Here is a 26,957-nt window from a genome sequence, read left to right on the forward strand (position 1 = left end):
ACAGATTTTAATTTTTGTTCAATTTTTTTCAGGTACAACAAAATTTTTTCGTGTCGTAAACAAACAGCTACCGAACACACACTAATTGGCATATGGAGATCAAACTAAACAAGAACATAGAAAATAGTTATACCACTCTGGAAACAGGAAGAAATCAAGGTAGAAATTACTTAAAAAGGTAGCTCTTCTCGCCGAAATTTAATTCTAATCTAATGTAACGGTTAAATAAGCACACCCGAAAGTTTTTTTTTGAGCTGCACCGAAGGTTTTCAAAGCTTATGATTAGACTACAGGTATGAAACTCTCAGTAATCCTCCACTTTTGACACTATATCACCTATTTCACATGGTTCTTTCATTGTGCCGAAGATCTTGTTGTTGTGGCAAAACGTATAATATGTATTAGATCCAGCAGAAAACTCTGCTGATTAAATTCAACATCTATTTTTACTACGTATAACCTGAAATATAGCATAGGAATTTTGCTGTTTTCTTAATACTTTCAGATAATTTTATTCTCCTTTTATTAATACTAGTATAGCTAAAAGGTGATCAATTTTTGAATGGGTACAAATCAGTGTAAACCGCGTACTGTAGGCAAAAAATAGTAAGACTTTTCTATTTAAACTTCGCGCGAAACTCTAGGTTGGTATGACCGTCAGTGACGTCTGTGCCAAATGTCACATTAAAATAATCATTAATGTTTAGTACGGCCTTGTATTACTGAAGTACATAAAGATTTTTACTATGAATGAAATTATTCAACACAGAAGTTAAGTTAATTTGTGAATGATGTTTAAGTATATAACTATAAACCCTAAAAATGTCGCTTTAATCAATTATTTCTTTCTCACTCAAAAAAATCCTCAAAAAACTCGATTTTTTAAGCCTCTAAAGCAGGTTCTCGCCTTAACCCAGCGCACAACCCTGGGGAGGGATATTTCGTCTTCTCACTTTAGATCGCTTTCAGACGGGTATTTTTTGACTACTCAGAGAATACTTGGTCTCTTCTTTGCACTCCCAAGTGAATGGCGCTCAGAGAACTTTCCTCACTTGCATGAAGTTCTGCACATGGCTGATGGCTACAACGAATTCTTTGGTGGTTTTTCTCAGAGATGAAGTAATGAATGTAAAGAAGAATCGGCAGAAATTTCATAAAACATAAATTCACTCATAAGAGGCTAGGTCGCAATCTATGGAGGGATCATAGTAATAAGGACTATAAAGTAAATTTGTCAAAATTTCATTCAATAATTGCTAATACTCTCCAATGTTATTCGTGAGTTTAGAGAGCTTCGAGCGTTTTATGGCGATTTTCTTTTTAAATTTTTAGACTAGAAGTAAACTTTATCAAACAATTTCTGCAGGATTATAATAAAAAGGGTGTATTAACTTTCCACGAAGTTTATAATACGCTGAGTTGATAAATTTGAGCAAAATCAAGTTCTTGTACGGAATTTTTTTATTTGCTTGCTTAGCTACATTTTCCTAACAATTAACTATGTTTTAACCTCAGCGCCCAAGACATCAGCATCAACCCTAGTATAGGTAAGAAATTCTTTTAATTCTTTTTTAAACGTTTCGCTAAATTTTCTTATAATTTTCTATGTTAGTATGTGTGTGTGCATAGTGGATTCAATAAGCTACAATCAACCACTTAGCCACGCTCTCCTCCACCGACTCGTCCAGCTTTCCAAACGGTTTTCGGTATATAACATTATGGTATAATTTTTATGGTCATGCAAGTCAATTGTAGTCGCCCAACATGCCACATGCAACAATAACAACAAACTCACATTATCCGTACCGAGCAGGCAAGTCCCTTCATTTTTTGCCAGCCAGCCACATTCCCAGCTCGCGTTTTTCTCAGCGCTTGTGTTTTTCCACTTATTGTTGTTGTTGTATTTCTTTTTTCTTAATTTTGCACAGTCTACTCAATTACAGCCATCATCTTTCTATTTCAACATCTTCAGCTCCATTTCCATTTCCATACCCATCATAAGCAGCAAATCGTCGCAGCTGCTATCACCAGCATTATTCCATCCGCCAACAGTCAAGCGTCAACACAGCCAACACAGTAATCGTCAACGCTCGCCCAAGTGCTCTTGCTACAAGTAGATACGCGTTTGCATAGTTGCTTTTCTCATTCTACAAATTTGATGTTTGCGGCATCATAAAAATCTAGAAAATTGACTGCAACATGCAAGTCCAAGTGGTATTTTCGAAAATTGTTGCTGATATCTACTTCACAGTTACTCTCGTTATCGTTGTCTATTCGAGTCTTTTATACCCTGAACAAGGTATATTAAGTTTGTCACGAAGTTTATAATACCCAGAAGGAGATTTCGAAGACCCTATAAAGTATATACTATACACATATACATATGTATGTATGTAAATGATAAGCATGGCGAACTGTGATGATCCACCTGTCTTTATAAACGCGAACTATTGTCTCAGTTTTTGAGATATCGATCAGAAATTTTGCTCTCATTATTTTCTCTCCACGAAACTGAACATTTGTTGGAACCGCTGATATCGGACCACTATAACATGTAGCTGCCATACAAACTGAATCATCGGAATCAAGTGCTTGTATGGGAAACTCTCTTATTTGACGAGATATCTTCCCGAAAATGGCATGAGCTATTGTCCTCTGTATTGGTGCAATATCCGAAGAAATCGTTTAGAACGGTTCATAATAGCATTTAGCTGCCATACAAATTGAACGATCGGAATTAAGTTGTTGTAAGGAACACATTTTCATTTTAAGCGACAATTTCAAGAAATTTGGTGTAAATTATTATCCAAGGTAACGGTGCGGTTCCGAACAAATCGTTCAGATCGGTTCATTATAGCATATAGCTGTCATACGAATTAATCGATCAAAATAAAGTTCCTGTAAAGAATATATTGTGAAGGGTATTACAGCTTCGGTGCAACCAAAGTCAACGTATTTGTTATCGTTGTTTTTTTGTTGTTGTTTTCTGTTTGTTTTTGTCTTTTTCTTCACTATCCTGCTTTTCCGCTTTTGTTTGTTGCTGTTGCTCCTGCTTTTTGATGTTAATGGTCAGTCAGCAGTCAGCGACAACAGCAATAACAACACCAAAAACATCAACAACAAGAACACAAGTTAATGACTTCCAGTCACTTCAAATTGCCATAGCGTTTTCATGGGTTTGCAACTTGGCTATGGCTATATAGTTGCCACATTGATGACGTTCCTTCACTTGGTGCACATTTTCCCCGTTTATTGGTCAGCATTAGCTTGTTGCTATTATAGCTGTTGTTACCGATGTTGAAATTGATATTAGAAGCGTTGCTCAAATTATGTAGCTTATTGAAGTGTTTTGTTTAGCATAACTGACAGCTGAAAATGTAGTTATTTTGCAAGTGTTTGGCTCCGCAACACCTTAGGACATTGCAGTCGCCTGAAAATAACGGCAATTTATTGTAAGTGTTAATGGCTTTGTTGCGAAATGTCATGAAAACGCTTGTTCTTTATCACAAACTTATTGAATTTTACAACACTTGCGTTACGAGACACTTCTCACTGATGTTGAAGTATAATATTGCAAATATTGAGGAGCTCTAAAGGAGCTGGTGCAGCAATGCAATAACATCGAAGTAGCAGATAAAAGAAATATTAAAATTCATTTGTGGTGGCTAAACAACTTTGCTTTTGGGTATGATTTGCAATAAAAATCAATGTACGACTTTTGGGAAATTGAATTTTTACTTGAAGAAGAAAGTGTTCCCCAAATATCAGAGACATATAATTCAAAAAGTTGGTTTGTTGACAAGAGAATTGCAAGAGCGCCAGACCAATACTTTTAAGTTGGATCAAAGAGAACTGTGAAATATATTCCGTCTGCTCCGGCTGAAGGCTGAGCATTTGTAAAGATAAGCATCTCAAGCCTTACGAGTTTTCGAAAGAAAAGTTCTGCGGAAGATCCTTTGCGTATTGGCAAAGGCAAATACCGCAGTCGATGGAACGATGAGAGGTAAGAGTTATACGACAATTTACATAGTTCAGCGAACTAAGAGACAGCAGCTACGCTCCAGCTCCGAAAGTATTCGACGCAATACGAAACAGACGAAGAGGAAGACCTCCACTTCGTTGGAGAAATCAGGTGGAGAAGGCCTTGGCTTAGAACTTGATGGAGAAGGACACTACCCCAAAGTAACTTTGTGGTGTGACCTGTGTTTCTTTTCTTCCAAGTCCTGAGGTGGCCCTCTAGGGTTCACTGTTTCAAACAATCCTTGAAAGAGCTGAATGATCTGGAACAATTTATGTAAATTGAGTTCTCAGTTGCCCACAAGCGGGCCAGCTCATCCGCTTTTGCATTTCTTTCTATTTCTAGGTGAGTGGGTACCCAGATGATATAACCGAATTAAGTTCTGAAAGTATAGATATTGCCCTGCATATGATATATGATTTATGAACTTGCTGGTTAGAGCAGATGACCCGTCTATTTTTATGACCAAGGTGACTCAAAGCAAGAGAGATAAGATGCCTTTTTGCCTTCTATATCAATGAATGTCGCAACGATGAATTCTCGTTTTTCTAAGAATCTTTCGATTTTCCAAACTACCTCATGTAGGACGGTATCAATCAATTTACCTTTGGCGTACGAGTACTGTCTGAATTCCATCGGTTTCCTTTCCATACTTTAGTGGGAACATCTTATAACGGTCTTTAAAATTTTGGCAAGCAGAAATGTTCCTTTTTCGATTTCGGAATGAAGATAACTCAGATTCTGAATCCTCCTGATCCTCCATCAAGGATGCAGGCGAAATGACAGAAAATTTCGGCTGCAACCTCCATTAGTGCCACACAACTTCAAGAAGCAGTACAAGAAAAACTTTTGATATTACCCAAAATACTTTAAGCAGCATTATTTTTGAGGTACCAATGTTGGTAGGGGAGAATAAATAAATACAGCTACCCGAAAGTAATCGAAACAAGCAAAAAATAATAATACAGGACTAATGAAAAAGTTTTCCAATCCAATTCAATATTAAACTTCATTACAGCGCATAAACCACCATTGTTTTCTGCCAAATTCGCAAATATTTAAAGCCGAAGCCTACGCGCCGCTTCCGATACTTAAAAACCCTCAAGTTGGACCTACAACAGCACTTTCAATTGGTTCGTAATTACGCACATTAATCCTTCAATGCAATAGAACCCCAAAACAATGGCGTATTTCAAGCGAATAAATAAAATGGTGGACGCACTGGTAGTGCGAAGTGAGAGAAAAACCGAAATAAGTGAGCTTAAATTTGAAAAGCCACAAAATTACGCCTTTTAACACGACGGTCTCATGGCACGACTATGAGATTTGAGACGGGAGGCAGAATGTGATGTCAGCATAAGCACAAAAGGCAGCATAATGAAGTGGCAAAAAGTCGATTCGCAGCGGAAATGAAACCCAATTAAATTCAAATTTAAATGCGATTAATTTAAACTTTTGCCAGCGGACACTTGTTAGCCGCGGCGAAATGAAGAGTTACTTGATTTGCGGCGTCGGGTGAGTGCACCAGGTGCTGGCAGCTTTTAGAGCATGTGAGTGGGCTGTATTCAAGCTGTTTTTCTGCTAAATTCAAAAGAGTTAGGAAAAAGTTAAGTGATGAAGTAATAGCGATGGTTTACTGATTTATTTTTTTTTTAACGGATTGAAAGTATTAAAGTTAAAGGCAATTTAGAGAAAGGGTTTGTACTGTTTGTTTATTAGTTTGGATATTATGTTGGTTTATCGAAAAATAACCGGTGGTTAAGTAATCCTGCACCTCAAAGGGTTTCCTAAAACCCTACATATTTTAGAATTTTAGTCCATTAGTAGCTTATAGTTGCTTTGATTCTCATACATAATTGATTAAATTGAAGTCTGTGAAGAATATTGTTTCAAAGTTAGGCAGCAGCCTTAACATAGAAGAGCTTAGATACCTTTAAATCAATAATATTGCGTTGAATGTACTCAAAAGCCACTGAAATGACCGAAGCTTTTAAAATATGTATTAGAACCATACGATTGGAACATAATTTTTTACTATATGGATCACCTTTTGAAAGGTAACATTTTTCTATTTTTAATACAAAATTGTAAGAAAGTACCCGAGTCTATACAACAGCTTTATGTGACTAATTCTAATCAGTAATCTACAGCTTATTTACCCAAAATGAAATTATTTTAAAGACTTTTAAAAAAAAAATTTCGGACGATATGGATTTCTCCTTAGATTTAAAAATTCTAGATCTCTAATTTCTAGATTCTAAGTTTTGATTCTAAATTCTTAATAATAGGTTCTATATATAGATTATTGAGTCCATATTCAGGGTGCCAAGTTCTAAATAATAGACTACATATGTATGTATATAAAGTCCAGATTTTAGTCTCTAGTCTCTCGGATCTAAATTCTTGATTTTAGGTTCTAGATTCTAATACTATATTTTAGATGATAGATCTAGATTCTAAATTTTGAAATCTTAATTTCGATTTAGATTATTGATTAAAGTCTAGATTTTGGCTCCTAGCCTCTAGATTATAGATTATAGTTTATAAATTATAGATTATAGAATTATAGATTTTTACTATCTACATACATATCTATATATCCATATTGTACTTTTAATTTACTTTTCACACATTTTATTATGACATTTTTTTTTTTTTTTTTGAAAAAAAAACCTTATTATCGAAAATCAAAAATCTGTAAAAATTCAATTAATGCTCTTTTTCTCTTCTTTTCATTTCTTTTTCTCTTCTGGTTTGTTCTAAAATTAGAGTCCCTCAATCTTTTTTTATTAGAAACCATCAATTAAGCCTCATTTTCTTTTATTTTCTGGTTTGTCCGCCAAATTGGATTCTCTAATGTTTTTTTTTCTTGGAAATGTAAATTTTAATTTCTATGCAAATTCAAAAATTCAAACTCGTATTTGTATTATTTTTGTATTATATATTGTCGTATTTATTGCTCGTATTTGGCTTGGGTAACCCAAAAATAGGACTTCCATCGTTCACTGCCTGCTCACACTCACTCCTATAATTGCTTTTGAATAATTAACATTCCCCTGTGCCGGCCGGCGGCATGCGGCAATACTCAATGTAATGGAAATACATACATACATACATACCTAGAAATTTGCTCAGCATAACTCAAGCACACAATTCGACACTGTCAAAGACCATAAAATATATTTTGCATTCAGAATTGTGAAAGTAAATAATATGTAGGCAAGCAGTAAAGGCAAGACAAGTTATGAGAAAAATGTCAATAAAACAAATTAACTGTCAAAATGCGAGAGCGAGAGTGTAAAGGTCACGACAGAGACGAGCAAGAAAGCAAATGCCAGCTAGAAATTTGCCAGCATGCAAATTGAGATGTACGAGTATATTTATATATAGTTAATATTATTCATATGTATGTTGGAAAGTACATATCTTTGTATGCCTGAAAGCGACCCAACGAGAGTGGAAGTAGAAAATTAAGCAACGTGCTGGAAAGCTCAACAAATTTCCTTTGCTTTAAGTGCTAATGCAAAACAAATGCTTTTAGGTAAAGAGCAGATATGCATATATTAGGGTGTACATTTTTTTCAAGATGATTTTTTTTTGTAAACGCACCACTCACAAATAATGAGTTTTCATACAAAAACTTGATTTCGATCGTTCAGTTTGTATGGCAGCTATAAGCTATAGTGGTCTGGAAAATTTCTTCAGATATTTTTGAGTTATCTCAGAAAATAATTCTTGACAAATTTCGTGAAGATATCTTGTCAACTAATAAAGTTTTCCATACAAGAACTTGAGTTTGATCGTTCAGTTTGTATGACAGCTATATGCTATAGTGGTCCAATATGGACAGTTTCGACATATAAGCAATTGACTGTGAATAGAAGGCTGTTTGCAAAATTTCTTAAGGATATCTCAAAATTTTTTGTTAAAACTATTCGACTCAGTTCGTGACTTAATATACACCATTCGGAGTATAAAAACTACTTGGGTAATAACAAGCACCCTAATATCTACACAGATATTTACAATTAGCTTGTATGAGTTGCGTACACTTTATGTGGCTTTATGTGCGCTCTCTCCCACAATGCAATTACCAAAATGAACTTATTGCATGGCCGCATTGACCGCAGTAATTTGCTGATTTTCGCATTGACCGTGAGGCCAAAAATGGCACTGAAAATGTCACAAGACCACTAAGAGGCCAAATGGGCTGTCCATGCAAAACGTTTGCGGTTAACATACATACCGAACATAAATTTAGTTGTTATATACATATGTATATGCGTTCTTGTATATAGCGTATATGCAAGTTGCTTTCTGCTGTCTACTTTTTACCACTTTTATCTATTTTATGCATTTTTACTCTTTTTTTATTTGAAACTAGAACTCAGCAAAAAACGGCCGAACCATTAATTTATTACTCAGCGCTTCTTTAGTCATGCGATTGCTGACAGAAGTAATTATGTTCACTTGAAGGCCTCTATTATTATTATCTATTTATAGTATCACTGTTAACCCTCAAATTTATGGTGGAAGTTGATGTTATTGGTAAAAGTACTAAGCGGCTTTGACAGTAACAGCTATTTCCCACTGGCAGTTTTGACTGATATGAAGGTATGCTTGAAGGAATGAACGGCCTAATTACCTATATTCTTTGAAGGTATAAAGAGGAAATATTACGTATACGCACTGGGCCACCCATTCTTTAGCGGTTAGGTCAATCTAGAACCCTCGAAAAAGCTTTAACTTTAGCAACATATCCTGGAAGTAAAGCAAATTAAATTAAATTTTATCTATCAGACATCATTAAACATTCATTTAAGTGAAAACATTATTTTTATTTTGCATTTTGATAAGAAATAGCGGCTACTGCATAAATCTTGGGAATCACTTTTTTCAAGAGGTCTCGGCTGGCGATAGTGATTCTAAGAACTCGTACTAACTGGAAAAAAATAAAAGAGCTGATATTTTTTAGTAAAAATATAGTTAGTTTATTGGATGGTATTACTATGAACGAGCAGTTAGAATATAAAGCGGACGTGAGTGATAGTATCTGATTATCTTCTTGGCTGGATTTATTAAATATTGTTTAATAGTTTTGACAAAAACGCATTTAAAGTTTTATGTATTATATTTAGATTGACGGTATGTGCTCATAGATTTATTTTTCAAATAAAATATGTTTGAAAATTATGTTTTATCATTACAAAACGTATAAAATTGGATAAATACCATAAAAAAAATGTTTAGATTGACGGTATGTGCTCATAGATTTATTTTTCAAATAAAATGCAGGAAATGCCTAGAGCAGGGCACCAGGTAAACAATGGAGCATCTCTTGTGCACTTGTCTCACAGTATGATACACCGGAGGAGGTATCGACAGTGAGGCCGCAAAATCTGTTAAAATTCGCAGGCATCCTAAACGATGACAACTGCTTTTGAACTTAACAAGTGAATTCCATCTGATATCGCAACGGACCAAACTGGTTTATGTGTGGCTTATTGGCCTACCAGATTAACCTAACCTAACCTAACCTTTAATGTGTCTAAAGCAACTTATAACAAAGAATTCAATTAGGCAAGTCAAAATCTTTACATTATCCGACAAATATCACGACCAACTCTCAAACAGCCGATCTTGACTTTAAAATTTTATTATTCTGGAAATATATTCAAATCGAATCTAAAGTGGTATTCCCTGACGAAGTAGATACCTCAAGTTGAAATATATAAATACTTGTTGATAATATTGCAAAATCAATACAAAAATAAAACATCTTGAAACTGTAAACATATAGGTGTCCGTTCGCACTCCTGGTAAAGCAACTCCGCTTCGAAAGCATATATGAAGTGGTTCCAACTCAAGCATAGAGATATTTTACAATGCTTTGCCAACTGAGGTCTCTAACTACTTGTAACCGAGTTTGTGAAACAAATATAAGTATGAGCAATGTACCAGTTACGGTTCCTTATTGATACATATATGTATATATATTTCTAAAATGGAATATGCATCATGTATGATATCAAAATAGCAATCCAACAACCCCTTTTTTCCCCCAATCCATCAAGTTCAGACTTTGATTTTTAGACCAGAGTTCTCTGATCAGCCGATTTAAAGAAGAATTAGACTGCAGATAGGGTTTTCTGTACCTTATCTTTTCTAAGGTGATTAGAGTTGAAAATAAAACTCCAAACTTGATTAGAATTGACTCTTAACTTCGAAGTAAAGTGACTCAACCAATCAAATTGTGATATCTCTGGGCCACTAGCTCATTAGCACTCAAACCTTAGCTTTAATTGTTTGAAATATTATGTACAAAAACTTTCTTAGACAAGTATTATAAATATCTAAGATGTGCATTATGGATTCCTTCACTGTCTCATTGTCCAACTAAGAGCAAAATCGTTGTCTTACATCAACGGTCTAATCAAGTTTGACTCGAATTGACAAAAAAAAAAATACAATTTTTACTAATTATAATAAAAAAAGTTGTTATCGCTTTGAAAACAGACTCTTGAGCCAATAGAAGAATGTCGACGCTTATTCTAATTTTCCATTAATTTGTTAAAAGCTTCCGCTGGCATGGCTTCAATGCCTCCCGGTTCGGTTCAAGGTTAATTTTGAAATACCATTTGTTTTATTTTTCCCAGTGATGATGCATTTAGTGAATGTAGGGTTCTTAGCTACAATGTCAAGCAACTCTTTCGCGATCTCTATTCGAACCCGTTTTGCAAAAAATTAGACCCTTTTGTAAAAGTCTAGCAATGAGACCTTCCTTACCCAAAAGATTAACCAAAATGATGTTCATATCCTCTGCTATGTGTCTAATACCAACACAACGACTTTCAAGCAATGTTTCTCTTACTTTTTCGGTGGTATCCTCATTAATAGACATTGATGGACAACTCACGTGTGTACAAGTTTTCGATGACTTCACGATCTCCATTCAATGCCTTCTGCTTCTCAAAAACTTGTGTCCGTTCATAAAACACTTCTGCAAATATTTCCAACGATTCCGTAGCCGTGGTTCCAATGGATATACTAAATTTCAAGCGAGCTGGATGTTCAAATTTTTTCATGATAGACCTTTCGTGTCGTTAACAAATAGCTGCCAAAGATCAATTGCTTGACATATCGTTTGAGATCAAACTTCGCGCGGAAGTAGTACGGGTCAAATTGGAACTGCCGGTATTTGGACTTTTTCCTGTGAGTGCCTCGTTTTTTCATTGTTTTATATCGAGAAGACTTTCATGACTGCTCATCAGTTTTTTCATCGTTTTCATATTCATACATACTCATTTCTAGAGACGTATCATTATCAATGGCGTTCTATCACCGGCCACAATTATTTTTAATTCATACCTACAGTGCTGATCTATTTTTAACTTGGCTCTGCCACTACCATCACCGGTGAGTGACCTAGGGCGCCACACGTGCCTGCCGACATTCCAAAACTAGTTTATTACAAACCTGCATAGACATACATACAAACATACATTTAAACATTGTAGCAATTTCTAAGTGACTTTCAACACGTTAGCAGCTGTTGATGGCAAATACTCGCTTTTATACTCATATCTGTACATATATTTGTGTGTGTATGTTTATGTGGTTATGCCGAAAGTGTGTCTCGCACCGCCACTGTCAGATTTGTTATGTACGCGCTTATTATGTCTGTCAATCTGTCTGTCTGCGGTTGCTCATCGCTGCCTTGTGAACTGCATATCTCTGCACTGAGGAGTATTCGTTGCTTCTATGAGTATTTAATTACTTTTTAATGAGACGCCGCACGTACATACATATGTATCCATATCTACTAACATAATGTACTTTGTTTCTAGATACATAGGTAACTTGTGTAATATACATATGTATGTATCTAATGAGTTCGGCACGTTTAACAGCTAAAATTTGCAATTACAACACTACATACATACATACATACGTACTATCATTACCAGAATGTTACTTGGTAAATACTTGTATCTGTGTCTTTTCTGGTAGTCTATTTGTAGTTGTACTTATGTAAGTTTGTATTCTTGTAATGCGTTGGTAAAAAGTAAACCAATAAAAACGATTATGCAAATTGCATTTGAAAAGCATACTAATTTGTGTTGTGTCGTGTCGTGTCGTGTAATTGTTATTAAGCTTGAAAGTAGTTACCTATTTCTCCAGCAGTTCAGTGAACTTTCACATAATGTTCTGTTCAGTGAGCTGTGTTTCTGTGTCAAATTTAAAGCACAATATGAAATCAGTGAAATTTTAATTTTTGTTGTTTAATGTTGAGATTAAAATTTTGAGTTTGAATTACAGCTTACATACATTGTGACAAAAAGTACCCGGAAATTGTAAATAAAACTCAAGATATTTAATTTTTCCTCAAAATATATTTTGTCGCCTACAAAGGAATCCGAACAAGATGCAGAGCAATAGATTTTATAGAAATTCAGCTTTATTGGGACAAGTCGCGCAAGAACGCATTTCATAGCCAAAATATCCACCAAAATCATTCCAACGGTCTCGCGAGGAATATCGGACTCTCTTGTCATCTCTCTAACATTTTCCTAATGATTTTTAAGCTTCGTGTCCTTCACTTTTTTAATATTTTCATCAGTTGAAGAGGTCGAAGGTCGTCAAGAACGAGGCATGTCGTCAACGATCTCTCGACCGTCTTTGAAGACTTTGTACCACTCGTAGGCTTGTGTTTTTGATAAAATTGATTCACCTTAAGCTTTTTCCAACATTTGCACACGAAATTTTGTGATTTTGTTGTTCAAAATTTTAGAGAAATTCTTTGTTCCATATTTTTATTCATTGTAATAATGCGTACGCACTACTGAGGTGTACCGACTTAAGCAGCTGCTGTAAACCAACTGATTGACAGCTCGCGCTCATACATATTGGGTATAGTAATTAAGGACAGTCGTACCAACTTAGCAAAAATTAGATATCATTCATCCAGGCAATTTAATTACAATTTCCGAGTGCTTAGTATTAGATATTGTATATCCAATTATAATGACATTCTCTAGATAATTTTTAAACATAATGAGCAAAACTATAGCAACATTCAGAATCTTAACTCTTTACATGGAAGAGTTATAAATTCAAAGCGTTCAAAAATAATTTTAAAGGCAGCTATAAGTTATACCAAGTCAATTGAAAAGAATCCCGCCACACACATCTTTTTTGGCAAAACTATTTTTATTTTTTTTTTTTTATTCAAGATATTTCCTCTCAAGCCTCGAACTTTTCAATACCAATTTTGTAGCACGATCTGTCCTTTGCTACAAAATAGTCCTCAGCTTGGACAATCAAATCTTCATTCGACGAAAACTGCTTCCCAGCAAGAGTTCTTTTAAGATCTGACAGCAGCAATCAGTCGGTGGGAGCCAGATCTGGAGAATACAGTGGAGGCGGGGGCAACTCGAAGCCAAATTCATAGGTTTTTGCTATCGTTTTCACCGACTTATAACACGATGCATTATAAAAATTTTGATTAATTAAAGAGGATTTTTAAAAATGTTGATTTATAGAGGAGTTATAATACAAAATATTATTTTTGAATAGTCGATTGTATGACAGCTATAATATATAGTCATCCGATTCTGATTATTTTCCCTACTTGCTTTTTATGTTTTAAGTTAGAGGAGTTGGCAAATCTAAAGAATATTTTATCTGAGTAGTCAATTTATAGCGATCACCCTTTCTTACGACCAGGTCGCTCAAAACTATCTAAGCTGAAGTCAAGAATGAAGTAATGAAGAAAAGAGGGAGCAGATTAGGGACAAGAGCGGCGTTCTCAGAAGGGCTCAAAACTCTACAACAACGTTTTGTAGATTTTTTCAACAACAATTCTAACTACGGCACTGAAGAGATGCAAATAGTCGTGGTTATTCTACTATACTTACATTCATGAAATTCCAAAAAAATTAAATCATTAATATACACTTTTCTAAGGATGGCTGATATTCTAAAAAAAAACTTAAAATTACATTTACGGTTATTAAATACTACTACAGTCTTCGAACTACTAGTGGAGTATAGAAACCAACTACTGTGTGAAGTATAAAAAATCGAATAAACGGCTGGTACAAATTCCAAAAATGGCATAAACAATTAGATACATAACATAAGCCGTCTTCGATTCGACTCACTTCGATTCTCTGCTTGCTATGTTTAAATAGCGAATTTAACTCGTTATGAGTTACGAGTTTGCGGATACTTCATTGAAATTTATAACCACTGTCTAACTAAGTTTATTTTTACACATTTTTTTACCGGTTGACAAATTACAGTCAAAATTGAAAATATTAAAAGCATTTTATTGTTTTTCAATGCTGAAGATTTGAAATATATAATAGTTATTTATAGAAAGAGCTAGGCTCAAAACGAAGATATTACTGATATTATTTTTATTGTGAAAAGAATCAACAATAAAGTGCCAAAAAATTGACAATACGTCAGAGGAAGCGTTAGCGTCAGGGCTACAACGCAAGATCTGCCACTTTATTTAATCAACCGGTTAAGTTTGTTCGATTTACTACTCTCAACGCATGACTATTCTAAGACAGCTATACTCAATCACATTGACAACTTACAACATTGATGTTGCTTTCGCATTTAACTTTTTTTGATAAAAACGTGGAGTGGGAAATTAGCGAGCAGGGTAGCGATGCATCGAAGACGGCTTATCTAGCATTCATACGCAGCCGAACTTACTTCCTGCTTATAACATATGTTAAATTAGTGTAAGAGTACTGTAATGGTGTATATGGTATACATAGCTTGTTTTTAATTATTTTTGCTAAATATTTCATTAGATTTTTTAAGAAGAGATTTCACAGGTTTCTGCGCAATTTAATCACACATGTTGAAGATTAAAGTCGCGCACTTCAAAATAATTGGCAAGCAAAAATATTAAATGACTTTTATATATATGTTATAGAAGGGTGGGTCAAAAAAGTGAATCTCTTTTTCGCTTGGTACTGAATTTTTCCATCTTATAATAAGAAAAAAATAGAAAACCAAGCACACACTTCTACAAATGACAGCAGAAGGGTGTGACAGAGGTAAGGTAAGCTCGTCCCAGCGAATGAAAGAGTGAAGTGGTACTATACCATTGGCCTGGGACAGCATTACTAAAACGGTTTTCTTCACCAAGAAGTTGAAGGTTACCCTTAGCAACAAAGTTAAATGGAATGATTATACTCTCGAGCTACTGCTTAAGGATGGTACAATTAAGTGATAAAGACAGACGGCTCGAAAACGTCGACACTTAAAGCAATCTGCTGTTATTGACATCATGCCGAAGAGCATTTGCCGATTCTGAGACAGGGAGCCTGAACAGCAGAATAACTTCTAATTGACAGTTTCAGGTTTAAGGCCCTTATATCAATGTTTCCAAATAGGGATCGCAACGTTTCGCTAGCACCCAGCAAAATGTTGGACTTTATCAATATGCTGGGGCTAGCTGAGTCTTTGTGATTTAGGAGAGGATACAATAGATGTAAGTAAGGTCGCGGCTGGAGACCTTCCCATTACAATTAAGAATTTATACCTGTGTAGCCATAGCTAGCTTCTTAGATCTATCTATCAACCAATTTTTCAGAGTACCAAGGGAAAAAATCATTCGCTTTTTAACCCACCTTAATATACTTGTATATATTAAGTAATACCACTTGTTCGAACATATAGTATATACGTATATTCATAGAAACACTTATAAATGCACATATACTCAATTGCGAATCTACAATAATCAGATATAAAACCCAATAAGTGTCTTTTGTTTATTTTTAATGTTGATTATTATTGTTTTCCTACTTTTCTATTGTCATTGCTTATGTTTTTTTTTCAATTGCGTATGTGCTTATAATCAACTTGAAAACACAAAATAATTCAAAGACGGACAACAATTGCTGCTTAATTTTTTGTTTATTTAATTCCCACCCGCGACTGTCCGTCGATTAGTCATTTATTGTTATTCTTGTCTTTGATTATTAGGTAAACACTTATGCGTCGACTGCGTTATAATGACATAGCATGATCCAACTACATGATAGATATGAAATTGATTAAGTTTTTCCCATTCAGTCAGGCAGTGGCCTAATATCGAAGAAGTAGAGAAACAACATTTAACGGTTTCAGTCGCGGCGCAATGCGGGCTAGTGAAGTTTAAATGGTAGTGCGACTGACCTTCAAAATTTTATAATAGCAAGTTCAAATATTCTTACAGTACTCCGTGATAAAGTTTGTCGTAAAAATTACATTTTGAGAGAGTAAAAAGTGAATCGGAGAGTAAATTCAACGTGCTTAACTAATTTTCTCAGTGGCAGCATATTACACAGTGCTTTAAACAATTAAAAAAAGTTGTGAACCAGATATCCTAACCAATAAAAAAGTATTATTAAAAGTGAAAACAAAATTTAATTATTCCTCCTTCTACAAGTACGGGAATTGTGGTTTAAAAGGTAATATTTTACATACAAGTTGTCAATAAATGTATAGGTGTCGATAAAATTGTTGAATTTATGGAAATATTTTTCTTGTTTGAATTCAAAATTAATTGAACGAAACTGTGACTGTGAATAAATTGGTATGCAAATCTTTTTAAAGCTATTTTGTATATACATAGATAATAAGATAAGTGTCTTCATAACACATTAGCTTCCTTATTTGGACTAATTACGCCAAAGTAGTTTGTAAAATTGTAGGAGAGAGAGTCTTTGTCCCAGAGAGCTATTCAAGTTCAAAAGCAAGTATCAATTATGGAATGAAGAAGCTGGCTTACCAAATCATGTGGAAATATATTTTCGTGTTAATAAAGCGAAGAAAATTAGTCACTAATCGTAACTAATTAATTTTTTTAATTAAGTTTAGTCATTAAGTTTTCAAAAAATATCATACATGCCCAAAAATAAAAAAAAATTATTGTGCGAGTTGTATTTTTATTTTCAATGTAACTTGCTGCCAAATTTTGTTGAAAATTTATGATTAACTAGACGATCCGCCCACGTGTTGCTGTGGTATGCATTTTATACTATTATTCATATGATAAACGATTCAATATAGTGAAAATTTTATTTATATATTTGTCGGTATAAGAATCCAAGGAATCACTAAATATTACGTGGTAGTGCAATTTGTTTTTCACTATCACTAAAGGTTTAGTGGTAGTGCAATTTGTTTTTCACTATCACTAAATATTTAGTGGTAGTGCAATTAGTGGTAGTGCAAAAATGCCCAACCCTGATACAAATAAATTTCATTTGGATAAATAACAAATTTAAGGCTGCTTTCTCAAGGTCTGTTTACCAGTCTTTCTGTCCAGTTAATAGAGTCGTCCGCTTAACAGAATGTACTTGACAGGGCGTCCGTTCTTTATTTATGATTTGATTTTACTATCCTATCTTCTAAGTTGGTTCGAACTAGACACAGTGTGCTTAATTTTGTTGAAATCGGTTCAGTAGTTAAGGGGTCCATCGCGGACAAACAACGTGACACAGGCTTTTTATATATAAAGATTACTAATTGTAATCGCAAATTTTATTTTAAAACAGATGTCTACCTTTTAAGTCATATATCACTAGGTCTTATTTCTTTAATCACAAACATATGTTTGTATACCTTTTGAGAAATTAAACAAGTTTGGCAACCTTGTTTCAAATTATGCCTAAAATCAAGCCATAGCAAGAATTTAAAACTAAATTATCAATATTTTTTTATTTTGAGAAGCATACATATATGTACTGTGGTGGTCAAAACATTTGCAACCACATTGACTATTTTATTTTAATACATTTCTTTAACTTTTGATAAAATATTCTTTTATCCTTATACGAGTATATATTATTTTTATTGGAGGTCTTGTTTATATAAATAATCGTAAAAACTGAAACATTCATTTGCTTATAGCAGTAAAAATGCATTAAATAAACCAAAGTTAAATTTCATGTGGCCGAATGTTGCAACTTTTATGTGTTCTAAAAATATTCTAAAATTTTTTCAATATTTAATTGCATAGCTAATATTTTTAATAACTTCAGCACATTCTTCACTCTTTCTATTGAAGCTACTAGACTTTCAATGTAACTGTAAGGGATCGCTTTCCATTCCTTTTCCAATCGGGCGAAAAGTTCATCACTATTCCGGAATATTTCACTGCCTATTTTGCTTTTAACCATCATCCACATATTCTCAATCAGGTTTAGATCGGGAGACTTGCCGGCCATACCATAGTTTTTATATGAGTTTCCTCTAACCATGATTTTACGAGCCTAGACGTGTGCTTAGGGTCGTTACCGTGTTGGAAAGTCCATATAAGTGGCATTTTCCAATCGGCAAATGGCAGCATGACATTAGTTAAAATGTCCCTATAATTTACAGCTGTCATCGTGTCAATTATACGATGAATTGCACCAATAACATTACCGGAAAAGCACCACCACACCATAATATTACCCCCTCCGTGTTTTACTGTAGCAGTTGTGTACCTTGGGTTATATTTTTCATCTCGCGGACGCCGAATATAAGCTTTGTTGCCTGAGCCTCGGAGGTTGAGTTTGAATTCATCTGACCATAAAATTGAGTTCCATTTCTGCTTAGTCCAATTTAAGTGTGATCGAGCAAATCGCAACCTTTTTTTGCAGACACAAATAGCGTTTTCGTACATCTGTAACTACGCAGACCAAACTCCAAGGCCTGTCTTTTGGTAGTGGAGAGACTGATGTCGAGTTGAACTTCGGATTTAGCTTCTCTTGGAACTGCTTTGGGGTATTTTGTAAAGAAAATTTTTATTTGCCGGTCTTCTCTTAAGGTTGTAGCACGAGGCCTACCTCCTCTGTGAACTGTGTGGATGTTCTCAGTCCGAATAATACGGCAAATCGTTGATTTATGTATGGAATATTTTAACGATATTTCTTTTTGCGAAAGTCCATTTCTAAAATCTTCTTTTATTTTTGCTTTAAAGTCTGAATTGTATTTATTGCCTCCCATTTTCAACCGAAAATATTACAAAGATCACAAAACGCAGAAAAATTTGTTAATTCTAGAAACGCGAAAGACTGAATGCAAACTCTTAGTAAAATAAAAACGCATGAAGTTCCACTAATTATGTGGAATGCGATTACCGTTATAACTTGCTTTTTGTTAAGTAGCAAAATAAAATAAAAATACAGCAAAACCAGTTGCAAATGTTTTGAATACTTGCATTTCATATTTTCCACTGGAATATTGCTTTGTTTTTGTTATAGGTTAAAAATAACAATTTTAACAGTACATATTTAACAAATACAATAACTAAAGCTTGGAAAAAGAGAAAAACAAAGAACACAAAAATTACTTTAGCAACAAAAAAAAAATGGTAGAATCAAATATTTGATTTTGGTTGCAAATGTTTTGACCACCACTGTATATACATTAGGTTGATTCAAAAAAAAAATTTTTTTTCGTTTGGTACTCGGAAAAATAGGTTCCTAGACACCTCTAAGAAAGCCTCTCCAAATATGAGTTCTTAATTGTAACGGGTAGTTCCTCCTACATACAGTTTTATATTTTTTCTTATTATCAGATGGAAAAATTTATATCTCGCTTCCAACTACTTGAAAAAATATCTCGTTCCTTAGATTTTATAGGAAATTGAATGCTCTACAAAAAGGTTTCCTGTGATTTTTCGTAAACCCAACCGTTTAAAAGATATTAACAGTTAAAGTTTGATTATTTTTGGGAAAATTTTTTATTTCTTATGAATTGTATAACTCAATGAAAAAAGTCATTATGAATGATGCAACTCATAGGTTTTTGGAGAGGCTTTCTGAGAGGTGCCTAGGAATTTATTTTTCAGAATACCAAACGAAAAAAAAATTTTTTTTTTGATCCACCTTAATATGCATTAATTTTTGACGATTAACATCTCGTAAACGCTTAACTTAATCGAAAAATCATAAGAGACCATTTTTATAGAGCAGTAAATTTCCTACAAAACTATGTGTGACCCTCTAGAGTGGCCTAACCCCTTAATGGAACCGGATAAAACTTTGCACAAATAATGCCTTTAGTGTATTCCATCATATGGCCAAAAATTGTTTAAGTCCAATAAAAACTATTTAAGTCCCTATGTAACTTATATTTGGACCCCGGTATCTTTAGTTGACTTTTAAACGAAAACATCGGTCAATGTATGAGATAGGCAATTGAAATTCAGACTTTACGCCATACAATTTATTCCAATGTATGATTGGTGATGATATGTGAGGTACCTTAATAAATATCATGGAATATTTCATTAGTATATGGCATCTTAGTACTGCCTACTAACTCGTATTGGCAAAAATAAATCAAATCGGGTCTATACTACCGTTAACTCTCATAAACTACATATGGTTGGTATAATCATTTTCTTCTTCTAACAAACTTTATGTCGAATATTTCGGTCAGTTACCATAACTCAAAGTTCTCAATAGCTCGCACTCTTGAATTGGCAAAAATTGCTTATAAATTTACTTTCATAACTCGAAGTCTCTCGAACTCGCAGTTTTTTGTGGATTATGGTGATTCGAGTGAGGGAAATTCAACTGTATATACACTATAATTGCATGGATCTCGATCCTCTGGTTGACGTTTAGCCCTTAAGGGTATATAAGGTATTAATTCTACCAAGTTGCAAGAGGATAAAATATTTGGTTGCACCCTAACTTAGCACTCCCTTACTTATTTTACTCTACTTTCTTACAAATAACATGTGTTTTGTTATCATTACTATTTTAAAAACATACATATATTTTTTTGTTGTAATTTTATTTTTACCATATATTAATATGTTATTTTTTTAATTTTTAAATTTTTTTAATTCCTCAAATGTTTCTTACTTTTTCCACAAATATTTCACATTTCACAATTGCCCAACCTGAACAACAACAATTCTTCTGTCATTGCTGTTGTTATTATTATTGTTAGTTTCGTTGCTACCACAGTACATATGTAGTTCATACATAACCGCATAATTTTACACTTTAATGAGATTCCGCACACGTGAGCCCTCTAAAACGTGTCTGCTCTTCAACACAGATGATTATTACTATACGCTGTTATATATTATTCCACCTATTTTTATTATTTTTTTATTTTATATTTTATTTCTTATGTTATATTGTATTTTTACTCCCTCCTAAGCCGCTCATAACACTTATCATAACAACAACGGTTTGGCAGCTCAAAGGTAAATGCTTTGGCATTATTAATGGTTAGTGCCAAAACCATTTTTTTTATCCACTTTTCACCTTACTTTTCTCGGCTACTCCTACTTACGAGTATAGACTTGAAAGGCGGCCACAGCTCCCCTAACGCTGAGCTATTTCCTATTCACATATCTGCTTATATGAGTATTTAAGTTTTTTATATTTCTTTCATATATTTTTTTATAATTTTTTTATTTTTTGTTTCTATTTTTGCGTTGTGTGTACGTCTTTTGTTTCCTTGCGGTTGCCCACTACAGAAAGTGGGACAATCCCATGCCTCAAGTAGTCACACAAGTACTCGCTGGCATACACAATAATCATAAGCCGGGAAGTCTTCATATAGCCATGAAAGCGCGCGAAAAAGCACTTAAATGCGCATGTGTGTGTGTGTGTGTGTGATTTCTTTATAAATTTTATTAACTGACTACACACCGCTCTTGTGCACTTATTATAATCATGTATTGTACAATAATGTTGTTTTTGCTTGTTAATATGCGTCAATTGTCATAATTATTGATTCCACAGCAGATTTCTCAACGAAACTGATTTCAATTTCAACTTTTCAAAACTATAATACCTTTATTTAATAATATTTTTACTGACTAACGGTATTATAAAATTTTAATTGTTTTATTTTTTCATTTCAGCAAGCTTTTAATATTACTCAAACACGACAGCGACGCGGCAATGCTGGTCATGAATGAACACAAAGTGCAAGTCATATGAGGTAAGTGCTATTTAATTTAAGCTAATTGTTACTGTTTCTTGTGTCGAACAAAAGGGTAAACGGAGAATTTCAGTTCATTGTGAGTTCAGTACTAAATCGCATTCGTTCATAACCGTATTTCCAGTAATTTGTTGCTAATTCATTAACTGCAACAAAAGTAGCGTCTGCGACCAAGCTTAGCTGTCATATTATTGTGTTTTCTTTTTATAGTATTACATATTACATAAACGGTGATCCATATAGCGAGATTCCCTACTCTTTTAAAGAAAAAGCACAGAGACTTCAAATTTAATGGGGAATGTGTATTGTCATTCGAAAGAACATTCTTTGGCATTTACAAGGTCTGTCGCAAGATAAACAGGGCTGTTAAAAAAAAAAAACAACAAAAAATTAATATTTTTCAAAAGTTATATTTTTTAATTCAAAGTAGTTTCCTTGTGCTTCGATACAGCGTTTAGCCCGGTCAATTAGCATTTCAAATGAGTGTTTAAGGTCATTTTTCGGAATGCTCTTGAGAATATCGGTCATCGCCTTTTGGATAGCTGAAATGTCCTGAAACCAGTGTCCTTTCATGGGCAAATAAAGTTTTCCAAATAGGTAAAAAGGTGAGAAGGGTGAGTGATTAATGGTTAATATGGAGTTTTTTGTCAAAAAATCAGTGACAAGCGTCGACCGATGACACGGCGTATTATTGTACAACAGGCGCCAGGACCCTGCCTCACGGTATTGTGGTCGAGCACGACAAATGCGTGACAAAAGACGCTTCGTAACACCAAGGCAAAACATCGCATTAATCGTTTGGCCAGGTGGGACGAACTCTCGGTGTACAATACCTTCGGAATCGTAAAAACAAATCAGCGTTGTCTTCGCATTTGACTTCTGAAGACAACTTTTTTTCGGTGATGGCTCTCCCCATCACGACCTTTTTGGAATCGCTTAAACCACTCATGCACATTACTACGGGATAGGCACTGATAACTATAAACTTTTTTCATAATTTGAAATGTTTCAGTAAACGTTTTCCCAAGTTTAAAACAATTTAATATTTGCTCTTTGTTCAAAATGTATTTTACGACCGATGACCAAAAGCTGCTGTCACTTTTTGATCGATAACATCGATTGTAGTTATCCAATTGTCTTAAAATTTTTACGAAATGTCAACAAGAGATCAAACTTTTTATTTCATATACCCACCAATAGGCGGCGCAACCAGAAACAGTTTCATTTAAAAAGTTCTGTTTCTTTTGCGACAGACCTTGTATTTTTTGGCCCATCCGTTGAGTCCAATTTTCGATGACTCGTTCGAGCATTTTGACTGGTAACTGGACTGGTTCTCTCAAGAAAACCATTGATTGATGCGATGTCTGGGAAGTGCCGTCATCTTATTGAAACCAAATGTTGCCGAAATCACGAGCTTCAATTTCAACCATAAAATAGTCGGTTATCATGGCGCGATAGCGTTCGCCATTGCGGGTACGTTATCACCAGCAACATTTTTGAAGAAACCTCCTTATCTCTATGCTTCCTGTATCGCTTGTAAGCAGTCCATTCACCCTTGTCCATAATTAGAAATACCCTTTAAAAGCATTTGATGAAGATTTGATAATTTTCTTATAAGAAATGGAGGTTTTAATCGGCTTAAGCTCAAATTTATAGTACTGCGTTCTTATTCAAAAATATCTAAATGTTATTTCGATATTTCACCAGCTCCTTAAGTTTTTTAGGTTTCCATAACCGTTGTATCACTTAAGCTTAAATTAATTTGGATTTCTTAGCGACCTCAATATATAGTTTTTTTCAGAAATATTAAAGAGCTTAGCTCATAGTTACCATCGAAAGCTCTACTCCCGAATTTACAAAGCATAGTTAGCTTAGGTGAGATCTAAGAGGTGGTCTTCAGGTAACGCAAAAGCCTAATTGGTCAGCAGGAACGTAGACTCTTTGTGATTCTCTAAACTCCTAGATATCGAACACGTCACTTTTCTATAGTAGGGGAGCCCAAGAGGGGATTTTTGCAGTTACTTAAGCGTGTCAGAAAACTATATGGGGAGAAACATTGCACCCTTTTATGCACCCCTACCAAATATGAGCCCTTAATATGGAGGCGTGCGTTGGGGGGGGTTCGTCAGATTAGAGAAAAAAATCGATCCTTCGGGAAACTCGAGCGCGTCAGATTAAGAGATGGTATGTTAAATGCATGAAGACGAGTGTATATTTCAATATTCTGACAGTTTGAGGGTGGCTTAGAGAAATAGCAGGGTGACAAATCTGTAAAAAAAAACGTCACCTTGAAATACTCGAGCGCGATAGATTTTTTTTTTCATTTTAAAGGTAATTCTGTCAGAATCACGAAAATCATATAATCTGACAATTTCCGTGGGGCGATACAGGTAAAATCGTCGATAAAAGGTCAAGCGTACTAATCACCATAGCGTGGTTGTTGTTAGTAAACGCTTGACACTTTTGTTTGTTTCGTTCGTTTACAGCGATCAGTTTTACATCCATTGTAAAAATGAGTGACGTTAGTGTCAAATGTGTTTACTGTGGCGAAGAAACGTATGAAAAAAAAGTTTATTCCACAAACTCTAAATTTTTTTTTATTAATATTTAGATCTATTTTCATATTAATAAATTATTCAATTTTCTATACATATACATATGTATATGTATACAATATTATATGTATTATGTATATGTATACTCTGTTTTTATTACATCCTGTAACAAAAACAAGAACCAAACAGAATTCTTCCACTTTTAAATCGTCAGATTAACGATATGCCTCTATATAATTGTCAGATTATCTTTTGGGAAGACTCTGACATCAAGTTCATCCCCCTGTATAAAAATCTGACGCGCTCGAGTATCTCAAGGTCACCTTTTTTTTACAAGTTTTAAAATCAATAAATGACTTTTGTCCACGTCGAAATAGTCAGAGTATTAAAAGGTACACTTTTTAGAGGTTAATTAACATTCGCTTAGAAAATCTGACGCGCTCGAGTAACTTATTTTTTTTTTTAACCTGTCATTACGGCCTTCAACCCTGACTTGATTGTCAGATTAATATATATCGACTATCAGAAATACAATGCGCGTATATATGGTATGGAATGACTGACGCGCTTGAGTATTTTCATGTGACTGTTTTTTTTTACATTTTTGAAACCAATTTCCCGCTCTTCTCCCCACTAAAATGGAAAACTTCACCTAGACTTTCTTTTTTTTAAACGTTATCTTGACAATCTAGTAAGTCTCCATGACGCTCCAGTAACTGCGAATTTAGCACTCCGGGCTCCCCTACTACTATGTCGTCTACCACAAATTTATTGAGCCAGTTAATATCAACCTCGCTAATTCGCCCAGTTAACTGAGGGTAAATCTACAGAGATGTTTTAACCTTAATCTAGCAAATTAAGCAATTTAACAAACTAGAAGTGAAGAAAGTGCCAGTGGTTATAGAAGTATCTTCTTCGCGTTCCTCCTACTTTGGCAGTCTTCAACCAACAAGATATGTAAATTCACCGCATGTGTGCATATTGAACAGTGTTCAATCAGAACAACTATCACTGCGGCGAGATGAACCTGGGTAATTACAAGCAGTTCTTAAGATAGCTTGCGTTGCGTTGGTCACCAGAGTGCCTCTTGGATTAAGGGTAAGGGATCCTTTTTTAGCAAGCTATTCACCTTCGCTGTTACCAGCGATTCGCTGTGACCAGACGCCCAATGAAGTCGGTTAACAAGGTTAGCGAAGTAAATGTTTGCTACTTATGAAGACTTTAACTGGTATTGAGGGCATCGTCATAGAGTTCAAGGTAAGTATTGCCGCCCTGCTGTCGGAGTGAATGTACATCTCACCGACAGTAGTTTCCCCCACCAACCGTTCCCTTAAGCTTTCAATCATTTATGGAAAAGCTCATCTCTGCTCCCTGATCCCTCTCAGGTATTTGCGTAGAGAAGAACCCGCCAGTAGATGGTTCTGTGATGCAGTAATCTAAAGGATCACATTTTTTTCTAAATAACACTAACTTTTCAAAACTGTCCCATTGCCAAATAACTGGATCCGCAGCTGACCGACCAGACAACAACCTCATAAAACATTTGTCTACTGTGTCGCTAAGGCAGAATACCTTTTCAGGTGAGAGACTCCAGCTGTTTGGAGTCATATAAGACCAGTATAAGGCTACTTATATCTTCCTCACTCTCCTCAGTGTTCGGCTGCCTCAAAAGCTGCCTGCCTACCCAAGATAAGCGCCAAGTACTTCACACTGCCTGCTGATTGAAAACTGAAGCCTCCCAATGTAAAGAGAAAAACGAAATATTTTACCTCAATAAAAGAATTCAATAAGTAGCACTCTTGATGCTAAGGCATAATCTTAATAATATCATTCAAAAATCAGTCAAGAACTGCAAAGGATGACCGTTTTTTTGGGTGCTGAAAATTATTAAATTCAATTTAACATCTTTTTTTAAAGCAGTCAACCGCGCTCAAAATCCTGTTTCGTGCTGTGCCATTTTAAAATACAACCCTAATTAACACACAAATTTATTTAACGACGATAACGCATTTCACGCTCTGCAGCAGCAACACTCAATTTATTTTCATTTAAGATATCAGCTGTACAGACGACTGCCTTCCTTTTTGGATTACAACTTAAAAACTCGGCACTGTTTTTTTGAGACAAGAACTCACTGAGCTAAACTTTCCAGCCACCCCACCACCGCCCCAACAATCAGCAACCGCCAGCCAATTTCCTGCTTTTTCAAGTTTTCATTGCGGTTTAGTAATTTTCAGTGGTCTCACTTCTTTCACACTCCGTATGACGACCACAAGCAGCTTGTATACTGTATGCGGCACGAAGCTGTTTTTTGCTTCCCTAAAGCGTTTTGTTTTAGGAAAAATGGGAACTGAGAATACGGCAGCACGCCTCTCTCTCTCTCACGCTCTCTGCTGCTTTAAGAAAGAAAAAAA

The 26,957-nt window shown here is 34.7% G+C and overlaps 1 protein-coding gene across 9 annotated transcripts in view; it reads left to right on the plus strand.

The window, feature by feature from the left end:
* LOC105221840 (beta-1,4-glucuronyltransferase 1) overlaps positions 1 to 26,957 on the plus strand; it is a 289,787-nt gene that overhangs the window by 243,847 nt on the left and 18,983 nt on the right. For 5 of the 9 annotated variants that reach the window (XM_049451414.1, XM_049451438.1, XM_049451431.1 and 2 more), the window contains one exon: positions 21,909 to 21,988. The gene's annotated coding sequence lies outside the window, so the exon portion shown is untranslated. Of the gene's footprint in view, positions 1 to 32; positions 160 to 15,899; positions 16,498 to 21,908; positions 21,989 to 26,957 lie in introns of those variants that run through there. The other 4 variants (XM_049451423.1, XM_049451444.1, XM_049451456.1 and 1 more) reach the window with 2 other exon arrangements.

This window comes from Bactrocera dorsalis, chromosome 1 (assembly GCF_023373825.1).
Source record: "Bactrocera dorsalis isolate Fly_Bdor chromosome 1, ASM2337382v1, whole genome shotgun sequence".
NCBI classification, from domain to species: Eukaryota; Metazoa; Arthropoda; class Insecta; order Diptera; family Tephritidae; genus Bactrocera; species Bactrocera dorsalis.